Below are 9,993 nucleotides of genomic sequence, written 5' to 3' on the forward strand. Positions count from 1 at the left end.
TGAAGCCATTCCCTACAAGAACCCTCCCGAAGGCAGCCTTCATGTTGCGGTTCCTCAGGCTGTATATGAGGGGGTTGAGGGTTGGGGGCACCACGGTGTAGAACATGGACACCAGCAAGTCCAGCGTCGAGAGGGAGACTGACGGAGGCTTCAAGTAGGCACAGGAACAAGTCATGACAAAGAGAGTGACGACGCTGAGGTGAAGCAGGCAGGTGGAGAAGGCTCTGACCTGGCCCTCGGTGGCCGGCATCCTCAGCACAGCCCTGAAAATGCATGCATACGAGATGACAATGGAGACGAAACAGATGAAAGTGAACATTGCCCTGCTAGTCACACACACACATCGTTGTCGGCATGGTCCTCGGAGCAGGAGATCTTCAACTGGGAGGGGACATCACAGAAGACCTGCTGGAAGACTTTGGACCCACAGAAGGACAGAGAGAAGGTTAGAGCTGAAAACCAGATTCCACACAATCTCCGGCTGACCCAGGAGGCTGCAGCCATCTTTATGGAGGCCCCTTGGTCCATGATGACACCATAGCTCGGGGGCGGTAGATGGCCAAGTAGCGGTCATAAGACAACGCCGTGAAGATGAAAAACTCCGAACCACCAAACAGGACCACCAGGAAGACCTGAGCAGCATAGCCCAAGAAGATGGAGTTGGGTTGGTCAAGGAGTTGACAGAGTTGGGGACAGTGACAAGGTAGAGGTCGAGGACGAACAGGCTCCTGAGGAAGAAATGCATGGGGGTGTGGAAACGCCAGTCGAGGGTGGTGATAGAGACGATGAAGAGATTCCCCAACAGGGCCACCAGGTAGACCAGGAGGAACAGTGTGGCATGGACCAACTGCACCTCCCGGGCCTCCGAGAAACTGAGCAGAAGGAATTCCGTCACTATAGAGATGTAGGGCATGTCTTGGGATAGTCCTTTGGACACAGTGTTTACAAATGTGTGTTCTACATCCCTGGGTTCCAATCCCGGCTCTGCCACCTGTCTGCTGGATGTACTTGGACAGGTCACTTACCTTCTTGGTGTCTCAATTCCCTCATCAGCAAAATGGGGATTAAAACTGTGAGCCCCACGTGGGACATGGACTATGTCCAAACCGATTAGCTTGTATCGACCCCAGTGCTTAGTAATAATAATAACAATTGTTATGGTATTTGTTAAGTGCTTACTATGAGCCAAGTACTGTTCTAAGCGCTGGGATAGATACAGGGTAATCAGGTCGTCCCATGTGGGGTTCACACTTTAATTCCCATTTTAACGATGAGGTAACTGAGGCACAGAGAAGTTAAGTGACTTGCCTAAGGTCACACAGCAGATAGGCAGAGTTGGGACAGGAACCCATGTCCTTTGACTCCCAAACTCGTGTTCTTTCCACTAAGCCAAGCTGCTTCTCTAGTACAGTGCCTGGTACATAGTAAGTGCTTAACCAAAACCATAAAAACAAAAAACCTGATTCAGAGGTAGATGACAACCTTCAGAGAGGTTTGCTCAACAGGAGAGTGACTCGGTCCCGGAATAAGCCTCATCTGCTCACCTCATCCAGTCTCCTGGCTTAATTTAGGACAAAACAGAACATCAGCAGGGATTGTGGCTACACAGCTTCCCGCCCTTCTGTTGTCATTTACACCCATTTCTCCTAGGATGCCCTGGTTGTGTTCTTACAAGACTGTGTGTTAAGGAGAGCCCTGCTGTAGCACTCATCGCGTCCAACGCCACACTCGTCACGATCAGTGGTATTTGTTGAGCACTCCCTACGTGCAGAGCATTGTACTAAGCACTTGGGAGAGTACAGGCAACGTTTCTTTCTAAAACATATCAGGTATCCGGATAGGTTCACAGAGCTAGATAATGGTAGCAGTAATAACGATAATAAATTGCGGTATTTGTTAAACACTCACTATTTAGGCTGTAAGCTCATTATGGTCAGGGAACATGACTGCTCCCAAGAGCTAAGAACAGTGCACTGCACATAGGAAGTACTCAATAAATATCACTGATCAATTGGATGACATGTGCTGAACACTGGATTAAGTGCTCGTGTAGATATACTATCGGCCGATAGGACCCCTCACCTGTCTTACACAGGGAGGGAATTCTGAAGTTCCCAAGTTCCCTGAAAGCCTTCTGTTAATCAAACAATCAATGGTATTTATTGAGCATTTTCTGTGTGCAGAGCACACAGAAGCAGTGTGGTTTAGTGGAAAAGGCATGGGCTTGGGAGTCAGAGATCGTGAGTTCTAATCCCGGATCCTCCACGTATCAGCTGTGTGCCTTTGGGCAAGTCACTTAACTTCTCTCTGCCTCATTCACCTCATCTGTAAAATAGGGATTAAGACTGTGAGCCCCACGTGGGACAACCTGATTACCTTGTATCTACCCCAGCGCTTAGAACAGTGCTTGGCACATAGTACGCATTTAACAAAACCATAAAATAAAAATAATCATTGTTATCATTATTATTTATTGAGTGCTTGTCATATGTAGAGCACTGTACTAGGTTCTTGGGAGAGTACAAGATAACAGAGGTGATAAACACGTCCCCTGCCCACAAAGATTTTATAGCTTGGAGGAGGAGGCAGACATTGATATAAATAAAGAAACAAATTACATATATAGACGTAAGTGCTGTGGGGCTGAAGGTGGGGAAAGGTGAATACCAAGCGCTCAAAGAGTACAGATCTAATTGCAAGCTTTAGCTGAAACCCATCAAAGCGAGGTAGAATACATTATAGCTACAATATATTATTCTCAAATTATGTCTTTGTCAGCTACACTATGGCTGAACTTTGCTCTTTTCAATGTGGAGAATTAGATAAGGTTAAATGCTAGCAATGTATCAAACACTGCTCTGCCACTTGTCTGCTGGGTGACCTTCATTTCTATGTGCCCCAGTTTCCTCACCTGTAAAAAGGGGATTAAGACGGTGAGTTCCCTGTGGGATATGTTCGGTATTCAACTGACTAGATTGTGTCTACTGAAGTACTTAGTATAACACCTGATACATGGTAAATGCTTAACAAATACCACAAAAAAAGTACTGTATTAGGCGATTTTTATTGTACTTTCTCAAATGATAATAATGGCATTTGTTAAGCACTTACTATGTGCCTGGCACTGTAATGCTTAGTGAGGTACTTTGCACTCAATAAATGTTCGATAAATGCCACTGACTGCTTGATACATTGATCGACTGGGTGAACGCAAATGAAGGAACAGGAGAAATTCCAGCTCAGATCTCCTCATCTCAGACTCCCATTTCAATTCTCTCTTCTCTGCCTCTCACCTTTCCCCTGATCCTCTCCAGAGTCACCGGGGTTGTCCTGGGCTGGGGAGCATTGACCGCTGCTGAGAGAGAGTCTCACTCCATCTCGTTGGTCCTGGACGCTGGTGGCGGTGACAGAAATGTCTGAGTGAGGCGTGAGAAATGTGAGAATCCTCCCTCCTCTTCTCAGCTCTCTGGATGGCTGTGCCAGAACTGCCAGGTTATTTCCTGGGGAATTCCCGGGGAGAACGGTACTTCGGGCTCCCTCCTCTCAATTGCCACCCCATCCACCTGTACTTCTGACCCCATTCCCTCTCATCTTATGAAAACCGCTCACTCTCCACTCGTTCTTTTCCCCTCTGCCTTCAAACTTGCCCATGTCTCCCCCATCCTAAAAAACCCTCTCTTGACCCGACTGCCCCTTTTAGTTATCGATCTATCTCCCTCCTACACTTCCTTTCCAAACTCCTAGACCGAGTAGTCTACACTAGCTGCCTCGAATTCGTCAAATCCAACTTTCTCCTAGACCCCCTCCAATCTGGCTTCCGTTCCCCACACTCCACCGAAACTGCCCTCTCAAAGGGCACCAATGACCTCCTTATTGTCAAATCCAATGTCTCCTACTCTAATGCTCCTTGACCTCTCAGCTGCCCTCGACACTGTGGACCATTCCCTTCTCCTCAACACGCTATCCAACCTTATCCTCACAGACTCTGTCCTCTCCTGGTTCTCCTCTCATCTCTCTGGCTGGTCAGTATCGGTCTCCTTCTCGAGCTCCTCCTCCCCCTCCCATCCCCTTACTGTAGGGGTTCCTCAAGGGTCAGTTCTTGGTCCCCTTCTGTTCACCATCTATACTCACTCCCTTCGTGAACTCATTTGGTCCCACAGCTTCAACTATCATCTCTACACTGATGACACCCAAATCTACATTTGCACCCCTGTTCTCTGTCCTCTCCTCCAGGCTTGTATCTCTTCCCGCCTTCAGGACATTTCCATCTGAATGTCTGCCCACCACCCAAAACTCAACATGTCCAGGACTGCGCTCCTTATCTTCCCTCCCAAACCCTGTCCTCTCTCTGACTTTCCTGTCACTGTGGATGGCACTACCATCCTTCCAGACTCACAAGCCCGCAACCTTGGTGTAATCCTAGAGTCCGCTTTCTCATTCACCCTACACATCCAATCCGTCACCCAAACCTGCTGGTGTCATCTCCACAACATCGACAAGATCTGCCCTTTTCTCTCCATCTAAACTGCTACCTTGCTCATTCAATCTCTCATTTTATCCCGACTGGATTAATGCCTCATCCTTGTTACTGATCTCCCATCGTCCTGTCTCTCCCCGTTTCAGTCTATACTTCACTCTTCTGCTCAGATTGTCAAAGTGTTCTGGGCATGTCTTTCCCCTCCTCAAAAATCTCCAGTCGTTGCCTATCAACTTTCGAATCAAGCCAAAACTCCTCACTCTCCGCTTCAAAGTTCTCCATCACCTCACCCCCTTCCTACCTAACCTCCTTTCTCTCCTTCTACACCCCAGCCCGCCGTCGACCCTTGGCCCACGTCCTACCTCTGTCCTGGAATGTCCTCGCTCCATACATCCTCAAAGCCCTACTGAGAGCTCACTTCCTCCGAGAGACCTTACCAGACTGAGCCCCCCACTTTTCCTCTCCTCCTCCTCCTCCCCTCCCCATCACCCCCCTCCCTCCTCTGCCCTACCACCTTCTCCTCCATACAGCGCTTGTGTATATTTGTGCATATTTATCACTCTATTTTATTAATGATGTGTAAAAAGCTATAGTTCTATTTACTCTGTTGGTATTGACAACTGTCTACTTGTTTTGTTTTGTTGTCTGTCTCCCCCTTCTAGACTGTATGTCCGTTGCTGGGTAGGGACCGTCTCTATATGTTGCCGATTTGTACTTCCCAAGCGCTTAGTATAGTGCTCTGCACATAGTAAGTGCTCAATAAATACAATTGAATGCATGAATGAATGAATGAATGACTCTGAGCCCCATGTGGAACAAGGACTGTACCCAACCTGCTTAACTTGCATCCACCCCAGCGCTTAGGTCAGTATTTTGGACATAGTAAGAGCTATATAAGTTCTACTATTATTACTATTGCTCTCCAAGTGCTAAGTGCACACAATAAATGCTTAATCAATACGATTCAAGATTAATTGATTGATAGTAAATTAGACCGTGTCAACCTAGCCCAGTAGGCTGGAAAGCCCATGAGGGCAGGGATTACAACCTTTCTCACTATTTGTCTCCTCCCAACATTCGAGAAGAACTCCTATAGGGAGGAATTGATGATAGTGTCAGTGGCTGTCCAAAGCTGGTCCACACTCTCTCAGCTCTGCCTGTCATTTACCCTCTGCAAGGCATTCTGGGACCCACTGAAGGCCAAAGTGACTGCCCGTTAAAGCTCACACTGTGCTGGAGCACCATAGCCTGGCTGGGTGATTGGCATGGTAGCAAGGTTTGAGGAGGAAGAAGTGTGTGATGGTTGGGATCTACTGAACTGGAAAACACTGCTCCTCCGACAAGCCTGCCTCTCCCACTAGTGAAAAGGATCTGGTCCGAACCCCAACTTAGGCCCCAGACTGGCTCCATTTCTTCCATCCTCATTGTCATCTCCCACTGCCCTTCCATACCACTCACCCCCGGTCACTCTCACAGGGGCAGTGTGGGACTAGGGGTCGCTGGCCTCTCAGGGCTGGGATGGTGCCCTCTTTCCCCTCATACCCCTGGGTTAGGTCAGCCAGGGAGGAACAGAAAGGAGCCCTCGGTCCCTCTTTGCTCTCCCTCAGACCCTGAGAAGCTCTCCAGACTGGGCCCTGTCCCTGTAAATAAAGCTGGAGCTGCTCTGAGAGTGATCCCTGGAGGATGGCTCTGGGCCCTGCCGAGGGACCTCATGGCCTAGAAAAACCAAGCACCCTCTGGTCACGTGGTTCCTGAGGCTCCTGGAAGACAAAGCCCGGTCCCTGCAGCATCAGCAATGGTGCCAGCCCTCGGGTTTCCCTGGAAACAGTGGCTTATGCATCCCAGCTCCCCAGTGGTTCCTGTCTTCATCGACAGTCTTTAGCCACTGTCAATGGTTTCACCTTTATCTAATTCATAACCTGAGACAATCAATCTGTCAGTCAATCAGCCAACTGTAACTTTTTCTTATGGTCTTTGTGGAACGCTTACTATATATCAAGCATTATACTACGTGCTGAAGTACGTACAAGCTAAACAGATTGGACAGAGTCCATGTCCCATGTGGGGCTCACATTTCAATCCCTATTTTACAGATGAAGGAACTGAGGCAGGGAGAAGTTAAGTGACCCTGAACAAGGTCACACAGCAGACATGTGGTGGAACCGGGATCAGAACCAATGTTCATGTGAATCCCGGGCCTGAACTCTACCCACTAGGCTACGCTACTTCTTCTGACTTGTCCTGATTGCAAATCCGCTGAAACTCTGTTCATACTGACTATATAAACTGTGCTCTTGAATCAAATGTTCATCCATTCTCTCATCTTTCCCTTCTCTCCTTCCTTCTCTACATAATTTATTCTGTGTCTATCTCCCCCATTAGATCACAATCTCCTGGATAGCAGGAACGATGCAATTATATATCTTTTCTACTCTCCTGAGAGCTTAATACGGTGCTTTGCACCCAGGATGTGGTCAGTAAATACCACTGATAATAATAGCAATAATAATTATGGTCTTTGTTAAGGGCTTACTATGTGCCAAGTACTGTTCTAAATGCTGGAGTAGATACAAGGTATTCAGGTTGGATGCAGTCCCTCTTCCTCATGGGGCTCACAGTTTCAATCCCCGTTTTACAGATGAGGTGGTAACTTTGGCACAGAGATTCATTCATTCAATCGCATTTATTGAGCGCTTACTGTGTGCAGAGCACTGTACTAAGTGCAGAGATGTGAAGTGACTTTCCCAAGGTCACATGGCAGACAAGTAGTGGAACAGGGATTAGTACCTGCGACTCCAAAGCCCGTGTTCTCAATGGATGGTTATAAGGATGGATGAATAGTTGGATGGATGGTTGGAAGTATGGATGGATGGATGGATGGATGGATGGAAGGAAAGATGGATTGATGAGAGAGGATGGATTTAACAAGACAGATGGTGCTGCAGTCATCCTTTCTTTCCTTCTCCCATACCTCTTCCCAGTTTCCAACTTTCATAAACACCCCCAGAGTGATAATAATAATAATGATGATATTTGTTAAGTACTTACTATGTGCAAAGCACTGTTCTAAGCACTGGTGAGGTTACAAGGTGATCAGGTTGTCCCACGTGGGGCTCACAGTTTTAATCCTCATTTTACAGATGAGGTAACTGAGGCACAGAGAAGTAAAGTGACTTGCCAAAAGTCACACAGCTGACAGTTGGGGGAGCCGGGATTTGAACCCATGACCTCTGACTCCAAATCCCGGGCTCTTTCCACTGAGCCACGCTGCTTCTCATGCTAAAGAGTCATGCTAAAGAGCTTATCATTATATTTTCATAATCATAACTAATAATGATATAGAGAAGCAGCTTGGCTCAGTGGAAAGAGCACAGGCTTTGGAGTCAGAGGTCATGGGTTCAAATCCCGGCTCCACCACTTGTCAGCTGTGTGACTTTGGGCAAGTTACTTAACTTCTCTGGGCCTCAGTTCCCTCATCTGTAAAATGGGAATGAAGACTGTGAGCCCCCTGTGGGACAATCTCATCACCTTCTAACCTCTCCAGCGCTTAGAACAGTTCTTTGCACATAGCAAGCGCTTAATAAATGCTATCATTATTATTATTATATAATTATCGTATTTATTAGAAGGTTGTGTGCCTAAATTGTTCCACTTGCAGAAGTAGAAACAAAACCAGTTCAGACACAGTTCCTGTCCCATAGGTGCTCAGAGTGTAAGACTAAGAGAGATCCTAGGGATGTTAAGTCACTGTCCCTAGGTCACACAACAGGCCAGTAGCATAGCTGGCATCAGAACTCAAGTCTCAATCAATCAATCATATTTATTAAGCACTTACTCTGGGCCCAGCACTATACTAAGCACTTGGAAAAGTTCAATATAACAAAGGTGGTAGACAGGTTCCTTGCCCATAATGAGCTTGCAGTCTAGAGTGATTCCCATTCCATTAGGCCATGATAAAATTTAAAATAAAATAGTGTTATTTGTTAAGCACTTGCTATGTGTCAGGCAGTGTTCTAGGCACTGGGGTAGATACAAGGTAATCGGGTTGTCCCACGCGGGGTTCGCAGCCTTAATCCCCATTTTACAGATGAGGTAACTGAGGCATGGAGAAGTTATTTGGCTCGCCCAAGGTCACGCAGAAGACAAGTAGCAGAGGATGCCAGCCACCGAGGACCGGGCCACAGCCTTTTCCACCCCCCTGCCTCACTTCACTGGCGTCACCGTTTTCCTCTCTGAAGGTGTATTTGTCTATCCTGTGCTCCTCTCCGGAGACACCGGGACTGTCCTGGAGTGGGGAGCTTCGACTTCTGCTGAAAGAGAGAGGCTCACTCCATCTTGTCGGTCCTGGACGCGGGTGGCGGTGACAGGAAGGTCTGGGTAGGGTATGGGAACTGTCAGAATCCTCCCTCCCCCTTTCGGCTCTCCAAATGGCTGTGCCGTCCCCTCAGACAATGGCCGGTATATTTCCAGGGGGATTCCCCGTGGAAGGACGGGCCCGGGGCTCCACTGAGATGGCGGACCGTCCAGGAATCTCGGCAGGCTGTGATCGTGGGCACTTTGTGGTCCCGGCCCCCGCAACCTAAATAACTGCCCAGTCCCACGTGGTTCCCACTCTGGTACTCCTTCCTAGAACAACCTCAATGGACTCATAATTCTCTTTAGATGATTAATAATAGCTTTCTTTTTCAGCTCTGTGGCTTGGACATACAGCGTGGTATGGAGAATTGGCACCCTAGCCCATTTGGTTAGTCATGGTTGAATCCAATATTCAGATTGACTTGGCAAAACAAAAAAGAAAAGGACCCCAAGATATCATTACAGTTTGACACTGAATGGTTGTCTGTCACAGTCACCTGTAACATTTTTGAATAGTGTAAGCTCCCTGTGTGCAAAGAATGTACCTTGGCCTTCTGTTGTACTTTAATTTGATTGATTGAAGTAATACTTAATTATTGAAGTATACTACAAAATAAATAATAATAGTAGCAACAGTAAGTGTAGGAGTTAAAATCATAATAGTTTTTATTGAGTGACAACTGAGAGCATTAAGTGGTTAGGAAAATTCAACTTGTACCCCTGCTCCTGGCTTCTGGGGCAGATTTAATTATCAAAATTAAGTCTAAAACACCCTTCGGCAGCTACCTCATCAATTTTCTTTAATGGCCATTTGTTAAGCACTTACTATGTACCAGGCACTGTATTTACCACTGGGGTATGTACAAGGTAATCAGGTTGTACACAATCTCCCACATGGGGACCACAGTATTCATCCCCATTTTAAAGATGAGGGAACTGAGGCCCAGAGAAGTGAAGTGACTTGCCCCAGGTCACACAGCTGACAGATGGCAGAGCCAGGATTAGAACCTAGGTCTTTCTTACTCCCACGACTGTGCTCTCCCCTCTGCTGGTGGTGAATAAAACGGGTGAATCCATCCCTAGGCATAGGAACTAGATTTAAATATTAGTCAAGAACAGCTGGTAAAAATCTCTTCTTCCAAACTAGTCAAAGCCATTGA

Source organism: Tachyglossus aculeatus, unplaced genomic scaffold (assembly GCF_015852505.1).
Source record: "Tachyglossus aculeatus isolate mTacAcu1 unplaced genomic scaffold, mTacAcu1.pri scaffold_1_arrow_ctg1, whole genome shotgun sequence".
In the NCBI taxonomy this organism is placed as follows: Eukaryota; Metazoa; Chordata; class Mammalia; order Monotremata; family Tachyglossidae; genus Tachyglossus; species Tachyglossus aculeatus.